Raw genomic sequence first — 19,577 nt, forward strand, 5'->3', positions numbered from 1 at the left:
AGAGTTCATTGCTAGGGACAAGGACATGAGAAATAATCCAGTTTAGCTATAGATTTTTAAATTACAATTCAAAATGACTTTTTTTTTTTAGTTTTCACTGTTAAATTATGCATGTTTTGCTCCTTTCTACTGATTCTAACTGAAATATTACTTCTCATGTTAAACTGAAAATGATTTTACTTTGTTTTGCCAGCAAAAAATTCAAGTCATAGGTTCCCACACTTCGAAACATGCTTCCAGAAAAATCACATATTCTTACTCAGTAAGCCTCAATAATGAAGACTGAACTAGTCATTTCCATCACCAGTCCAATGCCTATACCTGGGTTCTGAAGCTTCCATGCTCTCTGACTGGACAGATGTATTTTCTGATAGCAGTTAGAAAAGACCTCTTGGTTGCTAAGACTTCTCAAAAGAATAACTTCCCTTCAGCTGCCAAATTTCCCTCTTAAATAGGTTTTTTGACAATATGCAGACTTCATCTCTTCTAAACATAAAATCTCCCATTACCTACACTTCTTTTTAATAATAATAGGATTCTAAACTTAGATGCCACCTGGTGAAACCAAGTTATTAACACTTGCTCAACCTACTCAATGCTTTGTGGTGACCTAAATGGGAAGGAAATCCAAGGAAGAGGGCATATAAGTTTATGTGATTCACTTTGCTGTACAATAGAAACTAATACAACATTGTAAAGCAACTATACTCCAATAATAAATATACAAAACTTCTTTTAAAAGACTTGCTCAAGGTCACAGTTTATTGAGCAAGAGCACTGTGCCTTGAATGAATGTCTTATGACTTAGATTAGGGCTCTTTTCGTTGGCTATACTCCAAATTTCAACACCAACAAGCAATCACTTTCGTTCCAAGCTTCTTCCTGCAGTATCCACCCCAAACTGTGGACCAGCTTTGCTGACTACCACGAGCAGTTGTCACCACTGCTGTTAACTGCAAAAAGATTGAAATAGCACAGGTACTAACCTGATTCTGATTTACTCTGTTAAACTTTGCTCATTTGTTCTCTAAAAAAACTCCTCTAAAACAAAAACTTCTCTAAAAAACAAGGCAAAAATAATTGTTACACAAAATACTTCTGAACTCTAGAAACTGAAACTCAAGGACCAATCATGTAGACCTTACTATACTTGAGAGCTTAAAAATTTCTGAAAGGAAAAAAGAAAGCCTATTCCTAAAGGTACAAACAGAACTCTCTGCACGGGGGAGCTTTGAGAGTGACAGTAAGGGTGGAAAGGGGTTAGCATTCTCCTCATTCAGAAACTAGACCAAAAGACAATGAGTCCTTCCTCCCATAAAATCAGTGGAAGGTAAGGGGTTAATGAAAGATTACTTCCAGTCTTGATATAAGTTAACATTCATTAGGTGTTTATTGAAGGAGCAAACAACGAACATCATCACCTCAGCACCTCATCATTCTTGCTTTAAAGGCTTGAAATAACATAAGAGACACCATATTTTATTAACAACTCAGCCAACTGTGGGGCTTTTGATTCTTTCATAACGTTTAAGTTAAAATGATCTCCCTGGGGCTTCCTTGGTTGCCAGTGGTTAAGAACCCACCTTCCAATGCAAGGGACATGAGTTTGATCCCTTGTTCAATAACTAAGGTCCCACGTGCTGTGGGGCAACTAAGCCTGTGTGCCACAACTGTTAAAGCCCACGCACCCTAGAGCCCTTGCTCCACAAGAGAAGCCATCACTATGAGAAGCCTCTGCACTGCAACTAGAGAATAAACCCCCACTCACTGCAACTAGAGAAAGCCCAAGTGCACCAACAAAGAGCCCATATGTTGCATTGAGGACCCAGTGCAGCCAAAATAACCGCTATGATAACATCATTTACTTACTTAATTCACCTCATCCTCAATTTGAAAAATGACCCCCCCAAAAAGTTAGGACTTTTTATTGTGATTTAAAATATATAAATATTAGAGGGTGGAAATAAGCTAGAAATCAATCCCCGTTTTTATCTAAAGAATATAGTTATCTCTACCACTCTGCCTCTTAAGTCACTTAAGTCGTGTCACTTAAGTGCTGCTGCTAAGTCACTTAAGTCGTGTCCGACTCTGTGCGACCCCATAGACGGCAGCCCACCAGGCTCCCCCATCCCTGAGATTCTCCAAGCAAGAACACTGGAGTGGGTTGCCATTGCCTTCTCTACAAGAAGTTGTTTTAGTAAATGCAAAGGATGGAAATAGAAAGATTGTTCAATACCCTAAGACCACCTGAACACGACCCAATGGGATTATTATTTGGGGGGAAGCTTCACAAATACAAGTCTATTGTTGAACTTTGTTTCCATGATTGCAAGCAGTTGCTTATGTTTTGAATGGCCATGTATGCTTCTAACTTTCTAGTTCTTCTTTTAAAATATAGAACAGCTGCTGCCCTACTCATATGTTACACATAAGAAGCCCACAAGGGACAAGGCCTTCCATTAATATGTTGAATTATTTTTAACACATTTGTGTTTCTATCCTGACTCATCATCTCAGAGAGAGGGCAAGTTTCCATCTTCCCAGCTGGGGGGAGCACCTGCAAAGTACAAATGCAAACTGTGACACATCTGGTACCAAAAAACCAATGTTGTTTCATCTGGCCAGCAGACTAAAATATCAGGATTGTTGAAGAGAAACAAGGCAAAAAGTTAACTGCCATTTATATGTAGTCAACACAGATGTCTAGTTAAGCTGTTTATATTATAAGCGCATGTGTATGTTAACAGAGCACAGACTCCTTTAATAAGCCAGAGTTGGATTATAAACGCAAGAGAATTTTAAAGCCCTGAATGCAATAATTTGGTTCTTTTTTATATTCCCATAGAAACTAAATTAATTTCATCAGAATCTCAGCATTCTTTTTAAACAGACACATTTAACACAAATAAATAATTTTGTTGAATACCAAATTATTTATTTCCTTTAAAAACTGTATTCCATGTTTTTTTATTTTAATGTTTATATTATGTTTCTCAAAGTGACTTAAACCAGGTGTCTTGGCTTCTGTTGCCCCAGAAGAAGACCCTGTCACAGAACTGAGTGTGGGAAGTTTGACAGGTTAACTTAGGAAGCACAGGTGAGAAACTAGGGAAAGTGAGTCAGGGAAGGGAGAGATGCTAATAATTGAGTGAGTAAATGAGTGGGTCACTTCTGTGAGCAAATTAGTACTTAGTTTCTCTGGGGATCCTCTGAGATATACTGTGGAACTCTCCTCAAAAGCTCCCACCAGAAGCTGCCTAGACAGACTCCCATCCCTTTGGGAGGGTTGCCCCCGGGGCACTAATGCCACACACACCCAGTTATAACTACCTATAGGGGGGTGAGCTTTCTGGCACTGGAGAAAGCCCTCAGGCAGAGGAGAAGAGAGACTAAGGCTTGATATGGGATGTTGTCAGGGAGCTAGAAACTTCTACTGCAAACCTCAGTAAGCTCTTGCTGCTGAAGGACTGTCTGCCAGGCAGCAATACCCACACTGCTTGGATCCTGACCACAGAAGCACATGGCCTGATGGTTTCATACCACATAAGCCTTTCCTGAAACTTTTTCTGTCGGTTCTTCATCTTCCCCCCCTCCCCTGCCTTCCTTTCTCTGGAAAAAACTCAAGTTTTCTTCTCCTCTGTGTATCACTCATTTAGCAAATCAGGCCCCAAACATGTTCATTCGATGCAAAGACATGCAAGATATTATGTAAAGTGGTATTGTACACTTAACACCATGAGCTTGATTTCAGAGCACAAGTCCAACTACAGAGTTTTATATAAAATTAGTTGCCATTCAAAGATGAATTTTCATGGAAGCTAGTAAAGCTAAAGCTTCAAGGCCTTTCCCTTGCATCATCCTTTCCAAGGCTCTGAAGCTACAATGTATCCATGTTATCATGTTATTTTTGTAAAATTTGAAAAAGTAATACATTTTAGCCAAATGGGTTAGGACTGATCATTCCTCTTAGGTGCCCCCTTTCACACTTCTTATGTTAGGTAGAACTGGGATGGTCGTAAGGATTTGAGGGAATCCAGCCCAGGAAATTGAGTTAGGAAAGCACATTTAACTTTGCCTTAGAGAAATGTACCTATATAGTTCACAATCTCTTCTATGTATGTTTAATTCCAGCTCCTGTCTGATATAGGAATATCTTCTAAAAATATTCTTACCACCCACCCTCCATGTTGATTTTACCTAACAGCATGCACAGAGATTCAAGGCTAGGGGTCTTATCACAGTTTAATGTGTCCTACGAGAGTCAAACACGACTGAGCAACTAACACTTTCACACAGTATCCAGCACCAGAGTAGGTAGTAGAAGAGAAACAAGTTTTGAAATATGCAGAGCCGGAAGCTAATCTATGAAAAATTCTCCCAATCATCAGAGGTGAAAAATGAGAACCAAAAGATTTGGTTTTTATTCAATACCTTTTCAGGAATATATTTAATTATATAACATGTTGTTGTTCAGTTTCCCAGTCATGTGCAACTCTTCACAACCCCATGGACTGCAGCATGCCAGGCCTCTCTGTCCCTCACCATCTTCCAAAGTTTGCCCAAGTTCATGTCTTGCATTGGTGATGCCATGCAGCCATCTCATCCTCTGACACCCTCTTCTCCTTCTGCCCTCAATCTGTCCCAGCCTCAGGGACTTTTCCAGTGAGTCAGCTGTTCGTATCTGATGACCAAAATACTGCAGTTTCAGTTTCAGCATCCATCCTTCCAACCAGTATTCAGGGTTGATTTCCCTTAAGATTGGCTGATTTGATCTTCTTGCTGTCTAAGGGACTTTCAGGAGTCTTCTCCAGCACCACAGTTTGAAGGAATCAATTCTTTGGTACTTCGCCTTCTTTACCGTCCAGCTCTCACAACCATACGTGACCACTGGAAAGACCATAGCCTTGACTATATGGACCTTTGTTGTTAGAGTAATGTCTCTGCTTTTCAACACATTGTCTAGGTCTGTCATAGCTTTCCTGCCAAGAGACAAACATCTTCTGATTTCATGGCTGCACTCACCATCCACAATGATTTTAGAGCCCAAGAAGAGGAAATCTATAACTACTTGCACCTTTTCCCCTTCTATTTGCCATGCAGTAATGGGGCTGGATGCCATGATCTTAGTTTTTTTAATATTTAGTCTTAAGCCGGCTCTTTCACTCGCCTCCTTCACCCTTATCAAGAGGCTCTTTAGCTCTTCTTCTCTTTCTGCCATTAGAGTGGTATCATCTGCATATCTGAGGTTGTTGATGTTTCTCCCACCTATCTTGATTCCAGCTTGTAACTCATCCAGCCCAGAATTTCTCATGATGTGCTCAGGATACAGATTAAACAAACAGGGTGACAGCAGACAGCACTATCATACTCCTTTCTCAATCTTGAACCAATCAGTTGTTTAATATAGGGTTTTAACTATTGCTTCTTGACCCACATACAAGTTTCTCAGGAGACAGGTAAGATGGTCTGGTATCCCCATCTCTTTAAGAGCTTTCCATTTATTATGATCCAAACAGTCAAAGACTTTGATATAGTTGATGAAACAGAGGTAGATGTTTTTCTGGAATTCCCTAGCTCTCTCTATGATCCAGCAAATGTTGGTGATTTGATCTCTGGTTCCTCTTCCTTTTCTAAATCAAGCATCTTGAAATTCTTAGTTCACATAATGCTGAAATCTTAGCATGCAAGATTTTAAGCATGACCTTACCAGCATGGGAGATGAGTGCAATTGTCCAATGATTAGCATCTTCTTTAGTACTACCCTTCTTGGGAATTGGGATAAGGATTGACCTTTTCCAATCCTGTAGCCAGGTCTTCCAGATTTGCTGACAAATTGAATGCAACACTTTGATGGCATCATGCTTTAAGGTTTTGAATACATTGTTCTTAAATGAACAATATAGTAGCATATGCAATTATAAATGCACCATATCATAAAAATATTTTTCATATATTTCTATAAGAACTCACTAGAAATTATTCTGACAATGAGAATTGAATTATAATCCCCCAAAATCTATAATCCCCCCCAAAATGGTAATTTATTGAAATGAAGAAATAAATTTCAAGTAGAAATAATGAATAGATGCTTACATTGATCAAATTAATAAAAAGGACTGAATCATGTGAACATGCTGGGATGGAATTTAAGGGCCCTGCTACTTTGATAGGGAGAAGGCAATGGCAACCCACTCCAGTCCTCTTGCCTGGAAAATCCCATGGACAGAGGGGCCTGGTAGGCTGCAGTCCATGGGGTCGCGAAGAGTCGGACACTACTGAGTGACTTCACTTTCACTTTTCACTTTCATGCACTGGAGAAGGAAATGGCAACCCACTCCAGTGTTCTGGAGAATTCTCCAGTGCCTGGAGAATCCCAGGGACGGGGGAGCCTGGTGGGCTGCCGTCTATGGGGTCGCACAGAGTCGGACACGACTGAAGCGACTTAGTAGCAGCAGCTACTTTGATATGGAACACTAACATCAGTAAAGAAAACATAAAATTGATCATTTTACCACCACAGCAAGGTCATTGACAACTTATTAGTAAGTGAATGTGGCCATTTCAAAGGGTGTTTAACATTAGCTCTTGCACAAGAAAACTAGGAGTGATTTACAGTTGTATATATCTTATATGATAGAAGCTTGCTAGAGGTTTCCCAAATTTGACAAAAATTTCAAAAATTTGTGTCACATTGCCAAAATGGCTCTTGAAACCAAAGAAATCTTTTTGTAAACCTGTCAATTTAAAATTGTTCTCAACCATTCTAGAAGAAAGATTGGGTTATCTTTCTATTCTTTCTATAAGAAAGGACCTACTGTAGAGCACGGGGGATTCTACTCAATACTTTGTAATAACCTAAATTGGAAAGAAATTTTAAAAAGAATAAATACATGTATATTTATAACTGAGTCACTTTGCTGTACACCTGAAACTAACACAATGTTGTTAATCAATAATACTCCAATATAAAATAAACATTTCAAGAAAAAGAAATGATGTTACAAAGTTGTGGCCATAGGCAATCAAACAGTATGTACCCAAAATGTAGGAGGAAAAGTATTACCAAGGAGTTTCTGGTAGCTAATTAATAAAAAATATTATTTTCCTAGAATTTGTGATGTTTACTGTCAGCTTTTAAATCTTGTGATTTGTGACTTGTTTTGTTATTTTAAATAAGAATTCCCCTTTATGGCTAATTTCACATTTATAATTTGTATTCTTTCCCTTAAAGTGAGCTTCTAAATATGTATAGGCTTTGCTCAAAGCCTGGATGCATCCCTGATCACATGAAGTAGTCCTGCACCTAGCAATTATGGGGCTTTTGTGAAAATAGAAAAGAACATTTAATCTGAGCCTTAGAATATTTGCATAAGCAGGGAAAAAAGGTATAGGAGGTAACTAACCCTTTATTTCAAATTTAGCAGCACAATGCTTAGGCATCAATTAATCTTGTTAATAGCAATTGTGTATTTAAAAGTTGCTAATTTCTGATTCAAGCTCAAAAGCTGAAAAGTCTCTTTCAACCTCTGGCCTCTACTAGGTGTGTTCTTACAGTGATTAAACGTGCTGTTCCTCTTCTTTGTCTCTTAGCAGTGATTATCTGCTTTTATTTCCTCCTAAGATCTGTTGATTAGCCATTAATAAGAGTTTTCCTTGTGGCTCAGCTGTTAAAGAATCCGCCTGCGATGCAGGAGACCTGGGTTCGATCCCTGGGTTGGGAAGATCCCCTGGAGAAGGGAAAGGCTACCCACTCCAGTATTCTGGCCTAAAGAATTCCATGGACTGTATAGTCCATGCGGTGACTTTCACTTTAACAAAGACCTCAAAGAGATAAGCTTTCCAAACCCCTGGTTACATCCCAGCTCCAGGCCACCTTATATAATAATTTCAGTGTAATTCACTTCAGTAAACATTCACTGGACATCCACCATACACAGAGCACTGCGCTAAGTACTAAGGGAGCAAAGGTAAATATGACATAGTCCTTGGACTCAAAGAACTTACAACATGATTAGAAAATTAAACACAATAATATCAGTTCAATTTTTTTTAAATAGTCACTATTTGTTGAGCTTTCAGTCCATTACCTCATTCCTCATATTCATCCAATGAAGAAGGAGTTCCATTTTAAACAATGAAGTTTAGTTCCATTTTACTGATGAAGAAGCAGATTTAATGACTTGTTTAGGGTCAGATGTCAAGCAGCAGCAGGACCAAGACTGGAAACAAGACCTATCTTTCTCTAGAGCCTTATTATGATCTACCGGGAGCACAACTGAGAGCATTTAACCCTGATTGGGGGACATCAGAGAAAGCAGAGCTGGTCTGAAAGGTGGAATGGGTTTGTCCCAGTAAAGAAAAGTTATTCCTACAGAGGGGAATTTACACACAAAGGCAAGGAAGTAAAACACAACAAGGGACATGTCAAGAAACCTCATAAACCTTGTAGCTCCTAAATTAACCAAGATCCTGACTCCTAATACTGAATAACGTGGTGACAAATCTCACTCCATTCATCAGTTTTTTCATTTCCTCAACCTTTCTTTACACCTCTCCTTATTTTAAGTTTTCCACAAGCATGGATACAATGGCTTTTTAAATACTCTTCCTATTTTTTAGTGAATTTAGTAATTGGAGGAAACAAATAATCAAATAATCCCACAAACAAATGTAAAATTGCAACTATGACAGATTCTACCAAAAAGGCAGGTGGGGCTCCAAGAGTCTATAATGCAGGAAATCAAATGACCTACCTAGGCATCCCTTGAAAAATGTTTCCAGAGCTGAGCTATTGGAAATGAGAAGGAGATAACTGAATAAAAAGGGAGGGAAGGGTGTTCAGAAAAGGGCCCTACATACACAAGGGCCCTTGGGAGGGAAGAAGTATTTTGTGGGACAGAGTCCAAGGGACTGGAATACCAGTGGAAGTGAAGCTGAAAACATAACAGGATAGGAGATAAAGCTAGGCAGGGTACCACTGAAGAATTTGTGCCTTTATTCTTAGAGCAATGGAAAGCTACTTAAATATTTTAAGCAGGTAAGCAATGCCATCATATTTTCACTTTGGAAAAACTCCCTTTGATCTTCAGATAAACTGGAAAGGAGTCAGAATGGATTTTTTTACACACTACCATGTGCTTGCTCCTTGGAAGTAAAGCTATGACAAACCTAGACAGCATACTAAAAAGCAGAGACATCACTTTACTAATGAAGGTCCACATAGTCAAAGCTATGGTTTTTCCAGCAGTCATGTGAGAGTTGGACCATAAAGAAGGTTGAGCGCCCACAAACTGATGCTTTTAAACTGTGGTCCTGAAGAAGACTCTTGAGAGTCCCTTGGACTGCAAGGAGATCAAACTAGTAAATCCTGCAGGAAATCAACCCTGAATATTCATTGGAAGGACTGATGCTGAAGTGGAAGCTCCAATACTTTGGCTACCTGATGGGAAGAGCTGACTCATTGGAAAAGACCCTGAGGCTGGGAAAGATTGAGGGTGTGAGGAGAAGGGGGCGACAGAGGATGAGATAGTTGGATGGTATCACCGATTCAATGGACATGAGTTTGAGCAAACTCAAGGAGATAGTGAAGGACAGCAAAGCCTGGTGTGCTGCAGTGCATGGGTGGCAAAGAGTCAGACACAACTGAGTGACTGAACAACAACAACAATGTGAAAAATAGATAGCTAGTGGGAACTTGCTGTATAGTACAAGGAGGTAAGCTTGGTGCTCTGTGACAACCTAGATGGGTGGGAAGGGGTGGGAGATGGGAGGGAGGTCTAAGAGCGAGGGTAAATATATCTACACATATATATTTACATATGTATATATATACACATATAGCTGATACCCTTCATTGTACAGCAGAAAGTAACAACATTATGAAGCAATTATACTCCAATTTTTAAAAAAAGAACTAAAAAAAAAAAAAAGAAGAAAAAGAAGACTATGCAAGCAGCCCAGGAAAAAATGATATGCTAACTTGGACAAAAGAATTGGTGGAGAGCATGAAGAGAAACGAACAGATTGTACATAGGAGACAAAATAAAGGACTTAATGATAGGTTGGATGTGGAGAGTAAGGGAGAAGGACTTGTTGGAAATAAGCCTAGGTTTCTGGTAGCCCAATAGGCAGATAATTGTTTCTAAGCAGAGATTCAGGAATCAAGCTTCTTCCATTTGGGAGCTCTACCGCCTGCAACTGATGGCTTCCAAGGTCCCTGTGGTCATCTACATCAAGAGGTAGATCAATAGCAGATTGAAAATGAGAACTTTTTATGGAGCAGGACTGGAAGTGGCTTACATCACTCTGCTATATTCCTTTGGCCACACTTGTGAGGGAGGTTGGGAAATAGAGTCTATCTAGAGAAAGCAATGGCAACTCACTCCAGTACTCTTGCCTGGAAAATCCCATGGACGGAGGAGCCTGGTAGGCTGCAGTCCATGGGGTTGCACAGAGTCGGACACTACTGAAGTGTAGTATACACAGCAGCAGCAGCTGTGTATACAGAAAGAAGAGCAAAGGGGTTTTTTTCACTAGCCAGCAGTCTCTGCCTCAGTGGAGAAACTAGAAAATGAGTACAGTTGACCATTGAACAAATGGGTTACGGACCAGCCCTTTGACCAGTCAAAAATCCATTTGACCCTCCTTATACTCTGTATCTGAGGTTCCACATCCATGGATTCAAGCAACTGTGAACTGTGTAGTACTGTTTAATTTACTACCGAAAAATGTACATATAAAAGGTCCCATTAAGTAAAAACTCCTATTGTTCAAAGGTCAACTATATATTCTTTAGTAAGGCAATGGAAGTGTTCCATTAGGGCAGAGAACAGTTTTCTAATTCCTAGAATTTTTTTCAGTTTCATTTGTTTTTCTCTATATCCCTTCTCTTTACCGTACTGTTTGTGTTCAAGAATAAGTAGGAGCATTACTTAATTCCACATCTTTATGTATTCATTTTTAATGAGAGCAAATCACCTTTTCAATACCTATCCATTCAGTGGATATTTAAGGGTCTACAGTTGTCTCAGTCTAGTTGTTTACTTCTTATCCAGGGAAGGCAGAAAGAAAGACAACTATTCTTTTACTGTTAAGAAAAAGGTTATCAGTACTTTAAATTTATAAGAAAAATGTTTATGTGCAAATATGATTACTTTGGGCTTCCCTCATGGCTCAGACAGTAAAGAATCTGCCTGCAATGCAAGAGACCTGAGTTCCATCCCTGGATCAGGAAGATTCCCTGTAGAAGGGAATGGCAACCCACTCCAGTATTCTTGCCTGGAGAATTCCATAGATAGAGCAGTCTGATGGGCTTGAGTCCATGAGGTCACAAAGAGTCAGGCATGACTGAGTGACTAACACACACATGATTACTTTAATGTTATTTCTAATAACCAAACAAATGAAAACTGTAACAGTACAATAATGGGGGCATTTAAATTATGGCACACCTATATAATGGAATATTATGCAGTGATTAAAATGTTTAGAAAGAGATTTTAATGGAGTGGAGAATATTTATGACATAGTGTTAAGTGGGCAATGAATAAAGGACTATCTCAATTACATAAATATATGTATGGAGAGAAGAAATACACCAAATATTAACCATAGTTATTTCTGAGATAGGATCAAAAGGACACTGTAGTCTCCTCTCTGTAGTTCCTTATATTTGTAATTTATTTTTTACAATGATATTCATATCGAATTAAAAGTTTTCTTTTTAAAAATTAAAGCAAATTCAAAGAAGCTATAGAAATCTTGAAAATATGATAGGTAATCACAGATGGAAAACTCAGCAGTGGCCATGGGACTGGAAAAGATCAGTTTTCATTCCAATCCCAAAGAAAGGCAATGCCAAAGAATGCTCAAACTACTGCACAATTGCACTCATCTCACACGCTAGTAAAGTAATGCTCAAAATTCTCCAAGCCAGGCTTCAGCAGTATGTGAACCGTGAACTTCCAGATGTTCAAGCTGGTTTTAGAAAAGGTAGAGGAACCAGAGATCAAATTGCCAATATCCGCTGGATCATCGAAAAAGCAAGAGAGTTCCAGAAAAACATCTATTTCTGCTTTATTGATGATGCCAAAGCCTTTGACTGTGTGGATCACAATAAACTGTGGAAAATTCTGAAAGAGATGGGAAGACCAGACCACCTAACGTGCCTCTTGAGAAACCTGTATGAAGGTCAGGAAGCAACAGTTAGAACTGAACATGGAACAACAGACTGGTTCCAAATAGGAAAAGAAGTACGCCAAGGCTCTATATTGTCACCCTACTTATTTAACTTATATGCAGAGTACCTCATGAGAAACACTGGGCTGGAAGAAGCACAAGCTTGAATCAAGATTGCTGGGAGAAATATAAATAACCTCAGATATGCATATGACACCATCCTTATAGCATAAAGTGAGGAAGAACTAAAGAGCCTCTTGATGAAAGTGAAAGAGGAGAGTGAAAAAGTTGGCTTAAAGCTCAACATTCAGAAAACTAAGATCATGGCATTTGGTCCCATCACTTCATGGCAAATGGGGAAACAGTGGAAACAGTGGCTGACTTTATTTTGGGGGGCTCCAAAATCACTGCAGATGGTGACTGCAGCCATGAAATTAAAAGATGCTTACTCCTTGGAAGGAAAATTATGACCAACCTAGACAGCATATTAAAAAGCAGAGACATTACTTTGCCAACAAAGGTCTGTCTAGTCAATGCTATGGTTTTACCAGTAGTCATGTATGGACGTGAGAGCTGGACTATAAAGAAAGCTGAGCGCCAAAGAATTGATGTTTTTGAACTGTGGTGTTGGAGAAGACTCTTGAGAGTCCCTTGGACTGCAAGGAGATCCAACCAGTCCATCCTAAAGGAAATCAGTCCTAAATACTCATTGGAAGGACTGATGCTGAAGCTGAAACTCCAATACTTTGGCCACCTGATGCGAAGAACCAACTCATTAGAAAAGACTCTGATGCTGGGAAAGATTGAAGGCAGGAGGAGAAGGGGACAATAGAGGATGAGATGGTTGGGTGGCATCACCGATGCGATGGACATGAGTTTGTGTAGGCTCTGGGAGCTGGTGATGGACAGGGAAGCCTGGGGTGCTGCAGTCCACGGGGTCGCAAAGAGTCAGACACAACTGAGTGACTAACCTGACTGAACTGATAACATCTTGGTGACCTACATACTTCAAACATCATTTTCACCACCAGATACATCCACAACTGAGCATCATTGTGGATGTGTCAGGTCCACCAGTGCTGGTAAAGCAAAGCCAAAAAGCAGAACTGAGGCCAGAGAATCAGACCTCAGTAGATGATTGGCATAACAAAGCCAAACCTCCTAGTAAAAGAGAATTGGGGAAATAGCTGGACTTTGGCTACACAAAGCAAAGCAAGAGGTCCAGGCTTTGAACAAGTAGATGTAAAAGGCAAAGCTGCTGGAGCAGTTTGGATTCATAAGTGTTAAGTGAGGGTCAGGAGCAAGGATTCAGGTGCCAGGAGTTCATATTAATCTCCTAGGATGGAATTTTGTGCCTCAGGTGAAAATCTAAGGCATGCCTGCAAACATCTTAACAAACAAACATCATAGCTTAGTGTTACCAAATAGGTGTTACCTTTTTCCAAGAAAGGTAATTTTTAATGCCTCGATATTTCAATAGTAATGATGATAACATTTCCTGAGCATCTATTGTATACTTTTGACTGTGGCCTTACACTGCACTAAATGCTTTATATGCTTGCAGATATTATCTCATTTTATGACATAAGCATTTCTATCCCATTTGAAAGATGAAGAGACTGAGTCTTGGAGAGGGAAACTGCCCAAGTCACACAGGTAGAAAGTGGTGGTGCCAGGTCTGCAACCCAAGTCAGTCTGATACCAAAGCTCACAGGCCTAACCAGTTCATTACAGGTCAGTGGTGAGTTCCCTGTGGCCATGGATATTTCTGTGCTTCTTTTTTTAAACATGTCAGTAAACCAAAAATCCTATCTACTGGGGATGAGGCTAATAGAAACCATAGGTGAGTAAAGAACATTAAGATCTTCAGTGCCTGTTAAAAAGAATATTACTACTAAATATATATATATATGTATATTTATTTATGAGAGTTAATTTGGAAAATAAAGAAGTCTCCTCAGCATTCCTAACATTACATCATAAGCTCTGAAGCTGACTCTTCTTTATCTCTAGCTGAGGTAAATAAGGAAGAAATGAAAAGTTTATACTACAGATGGCTAAGAAACCATGAAAATTAGCCCAGAATCAGGAAGAATCTAAATGGAATAAGTAAGCTATTAAGCAATTAAGATTTCTGTTTGAAAACACAATGTACAGCCCTTATGTAATTCTTCTTTGGATCACTGAATTGTACCTTCTTTAGACCAAACATCCAAAGAACAGTAAAATATAAAATATAAATATAAAAAATTCTTTACAGTACAGCAAACATTTCTGTGGACTGAAGCATAAAATCAATTGGGCAAAGCTGAACAATGAATAAAAGAGTAAATACGCCCTTCTTTACTTGTCAGAGATTTATGTAGAGCTGTTGAATATCAGTTGCAACTTAGTAACATGCTTAGTTTTGTTTTTTTTTTTAATGTGTCAAAATTTGACATGTTTTCTTCTGTTGAGTGAAAGCTCATGCAATTAGCTGTGCAGAAAGCTACAAACACAGTTCAGGTCACTTTACCTTAGCAGAGGTAATTGTTTGCAAATTATCAGAGTGTATACACTCCAAGTGCTGTCAAATCTAGCAGACCATTCCAAAAGTAACCATGGGGCTTCAGTACATATAATTTACTCCCTCCTGTTCAAAAAAAAGGTTAACCCTTCAGCAGCAATTCTCTTCCTTTTCCCAAGAGATACTTTAAATACTCGGATGAAACTGAAGTAAAATGAAGTCAAGTAAAGTGAAGTGAAGTGAAAGTCGCTCAGTAGTGCCTGACTCTTTGTGACCCCATGGACTGTAGCCCGCCAGGCTCCTCTGGAGGGAAATCTCTAGGCAAGAATGGAATTCTCTCCATGGAACTCTCCAGGCAAGAATACTGGAGTGGTTTGCCATTTCCTTCTCCAAAGGATCTTCCCAACCCAGGGATTGAACCCAGGTCTCCTGCATTGCAGGCAGACTCTTTACCATCTGAGCCACCAGGGAAGCCCATGATCACCTTGGAGGAGGGTCAGAATCAAACATCTGCTCAACAACAGCTAAGAAATTTTGGATTTGTTTTGTTTTTTTTAATGATTTGAGTGCCAATCTGAAGATTTCATTTTGAATTCATTGCACTGATATCAAGATACACTTTATATTCTACGGGTGTGCTTAAAGGAGGGTGGGGTAAGTTTTGATGTCAAATAAACTGAACTAGAGGATAAATAAAAAACAACAAATGCAAAATTATGTAACACTAAGTTTTTCAGCTCTCCCAGATGCTTCTGTAGCAAAGAAGGTATCCCAGCAAGTCAAATGCATGCCCTGTTATCTTCACAATAGCTTCAATAATGATCTATTTGGTGTGGAAGCAAGCTTGGCCCCTGGCTCTTGACAGTTTTATAGCCCTTGGTCAAAGTTTTCAACAGCATTTGGGCAGGCGTGACTAGGCAGCTAGATTACACATACTGACTTTCCACTTGCAGATACAGAGTATTTACTTTACAGGGTGAGCCAGTAAATCAGCTGACCAATTAGGCCACAGATTCTTTGTGCCTCATGAAAGCTAAGCAAAGACTGAATATAAAAATCTCAGCAACGCTTGCAGACTGGGCTTTCCTTTAATGTGTCTTCATATAATCTCCATGAAAAAGAATGTCAATGACCAATAATCTTCAGAACCACTTCAGTGTAAAAAACAGAATGTCTCTCAAGTGAAGAGCTCTAGTTCTTTGGGTTTATGGGGACCCACATTCAGACAGTAGATAGGATCAAACTTCAGAAAAGAAGGCAATTTTATGAGAAATCTCCAGAACTCCTCTAAACCCCACTGCTATTTGGCCTGTCATTCAAGTACCTCCACAATCAATTTTTCAACTTTTTTACCAATATTTCTATTCCTATCAATCAATTCTCTCTTCTAGCCAAATTGATCTTCCCATGGTCCCCTGAGCATGTGATGTGCACTGCTACCTTGCTGCCCCATCTTGAACTGTTGAACACCACTTAGAACATCATCATCCTTGCCCAGCTACCTGTAGGTCACTTCTACTTGAGTGGCTGCCATACTGCAAATTCAACAAATCTAGTCTACCATCAAGACTATATTCTTATTGAACTTCCATTACCAGCACCAGCATTCTTACATTTCAAAGAGGCTCAAAACCTTGGACTCACTTTTGAGTCTCTTTCTTCTTCCATATATCCCATATTTATTCTTCCAAGAGTCCCACAGCCTGTGGATACTAGCATTGTTATATTTCTTGCAAATAACCACCTGCCTTTTTCAATTCCACTGCCAACACCCTTGTTCAGGCCTATTTCCTCACCTGGGCCATTTAAAAACTTTCCCATTGTCCTCCCTGTCTCCAACTTCTCTACCTTTAATCCAATTTAGATACCTCAACCAGATGAATCTTCCTAATTTTGGCTCCAAGTCACATCACTTCTCTGATAAATACCTTCAATGGCATCTCATGGCCTAATAAAGTTTAATTTAGGAGTTGACCCCAACAGCATTCCCCAATAAACTTTCTATACTGAAATCTTTATCTTAGAATTTATGTTCAGGGAACCCAACCTAAGACACCCAAACACCTTTCATATCTTTCACTTCTGTCCTTCATATAATGCCTACATTCCAGTCAAACCAGGCCATCTGCCATCCTTAAAGACATGCATTATCATGCATTATCACTAACCAACTCATCCACAAAGTATCTACTGAATATCTAAAATATTCCATACTCTAGAAGAGGTATTGACAAACCTAAATGGATATAGACAAATGAATAGGCCATGAGCATTCAGTATGAACACTGATTTTCCAGCTGAGACCAGAGGAAGAGCAAGGGAGAAGAGTGTGCTAGCTCAGGAACAGTGTGCACAAAGTCCTGGAGATGGGAGAACTCATCTGGGGAGTCCACAAACTGCAATAGCACTTCAAAATGGCTGAAGCTCGGGGAGCTTAAGTGGTGGTAGCAAGACATGAGGCCAGAAAGGCCAGCAGGACCAGAACAAGAAAGAATAGTATCCTTATTTGGGGATCTTGACACCAACCTTCGGGCAGAAGAGAGCTATTAGAGAGCTTTAAAGTAAGAAAAAATTGACCACATTTGTACTTTAGAAAGATTCCTCTGCCCACAATGTAAAGGAAGAATTAGCTGGAGGAAATATTGAAGGCAGGTGGTTATTTTAGTTATTCAAGTAGAAGATAACAGAGAGCTGGCCCAAGGAGGTAACAATGGAGACCGAGCTCCTGTTGCTGCTGCTAAGTCGCTTCAGTCGTGTCCGACTCTGTGTGACCCCATAGATGGCAGCCCACCAGGCTCCCCCGTCCCTGAGATTCTCTAGGCAAGAACACTGGAGTGGGGTGCCATTGCCTTCTCCATGGAGACTGAGAGACCTGGACAAATTCAGGAGATATTGAGAAACTAATATAAAAGGTGTGATGATTTATCATATGGAGGGTACTAGGGAAGGAGAAGTCAAAGATTAAATCATGTTTCAGACTTAAATAACTAGATGTATATTATTCACTGAAAAAGGAAACACTAAGGAAGATACATAACTAGGGAGAAAAACAAGGAGTTCAGTTTTGGCCGTGCTAGATTTAAGGAACTTAAGTAAGAGTTGGATATGTGGGTGTGTACAAAAGACAGTTAGCTATATAGGTCTGACTTTTGAGAAAGCAGTCTGGCTAGAGGCACAGGTGAGGCATCATCAGCCTACATTTGGTCATAGAAACCCAGGGGTGAGACTGAAAAGAGCTGTCAGAAAAGCAGAGAGAAACTCAGCGGAGTGTGATGTCATGAAATCAAGAGAATATTTCAAGATAAAGCAAAAGGTCAACAGTATCAAATAGGCCAAATAAAGTCAGGACCAAAAAGATTGTCCACTGATTATAAACACCTCTGCGTCTTTGCTCAAACTATTCTACAACTAGAAACCATAGAAACATTTCCCATATTTCTTTCAAGGATAGTCTCAAATCGCCTCACATTTGCGTGGTGATTTATTGAACATCATCACTTGTTACCTCATTTACTGACTAAAATTTCGAGGGTTAAAACCACCTCTTATGTATCTTGGCATCCCTCTAAGCTCATTAAAATGTGAATGCAGTAGACTCAGAAAAGGAATCAAATTTGCAGTGAAAGCTCCATGAAAAGAGAAGAATCTATGGATGGCAAGAGCTGGTCCACAGGCCAGAACTATTGCTTGTCCCTGTCAGCAAGACAGCACAGCTAAGATAAGTGTGTGTCCACACAGACAAGTCATGAAGCATTGCCCTTGATCGTTTAGAAAGAGATCCAGTCATTATCCTTATATGCAAACTTACTAAATGAAATGATGGTGACAAGCTCATCCTGCCTTTTCACCATGACATTAACCTCATGGACCAGGTTAGTGATAGATCTGGAGCAAAATACCCACAACCCCCAGATCCTGACTGACCTCACTCACCCCAAAAGGGAGGCCATGTGTAGACAAGGATAGGGAGGCATTTGTCTTCTGACTGTTCTTTTTTCTGGAGGGCAAATAGCTATTTGAATAGGTGCAACTGCCAGCTTCACTTACCCCTTCATAGTTAATGAGCCTATTTTGTTTTATAGGTGCTTCAAAAGAGCTGACAGGAGACAGCTCTGAATGGAAAACACGAAGCAACTTGCTGAGCTCTCATTGTGAGGTCAACTGCTTGCCTTCTCCTGCCCTCGCAGACCTACATTTAAATGATTCCCTTTTCAAACACAGAGCAAAACCCAAAGGAGAAAAGAATTCTCACGTTTCAAGTGTCAACAAGGCAGCTTGAGGGAGATGCAGCCACCAACACAGTAACAGTTAAAGCAATAGTGATGGGGTACATGTTTTGAAGACATTCAGCCTAAACCTCCAAAACTTGCAGCTCAGCAAGTTGCCCTCCCCCATCCCTGCCTACGCAACATTCCTCTTAAGTTCTCAAGAGGCCCTGGCATTTAGAACACTGGCAAATATTTATTCAATACCCAGAAAAGTACTTTAAAAAACAGTTGGTCCTTGATAGCGGTAACACTCTACACTGGTAACAAATAACCCTTTAAGCAGTACTTTTTTTATAAATGGAGAAGACAAGAGTAGTGAAGATGAAAGTTAAAGGTAAAAATTCCCAGCAGTTTCTGTCTAGAATATGTTGCCTAAAGAAAGTTCAGTTCAGTGAGATGTTAGTCAATGCCTATTAGTATTCAGCACCACAGGAGTTTGGGTGGTCCCTTCTTTTCATCAAGTCATCTTGTCATTCAGCATTGCCTCTATATTAATATTGCACATAATATTGTAAACTGCACTTCTAGATGTCTTTACCCCTTATACTGTGGTTTCCACTGACAACCCTGAGTGGCTTAAAAATAGAGAATCCACTTAACAACTGGCCCAGCCTACAGGTGTCCAA

Source organism: Giraffa tippelskirchi, chromosome 4 (assembly GCF_054371585.1).
Source record: "Giraffa tippelskirchi isolate mGirTip1 chromosome 4, T2T-mGirTip1v1.2.pri, whole genome shotgun sequence".
NCBI lineage: Eukaryota > Metazoa > Chordata > Mammalia > Artiodactyla > Giraffidae > Giraffa > Giraffa tippelskirchi.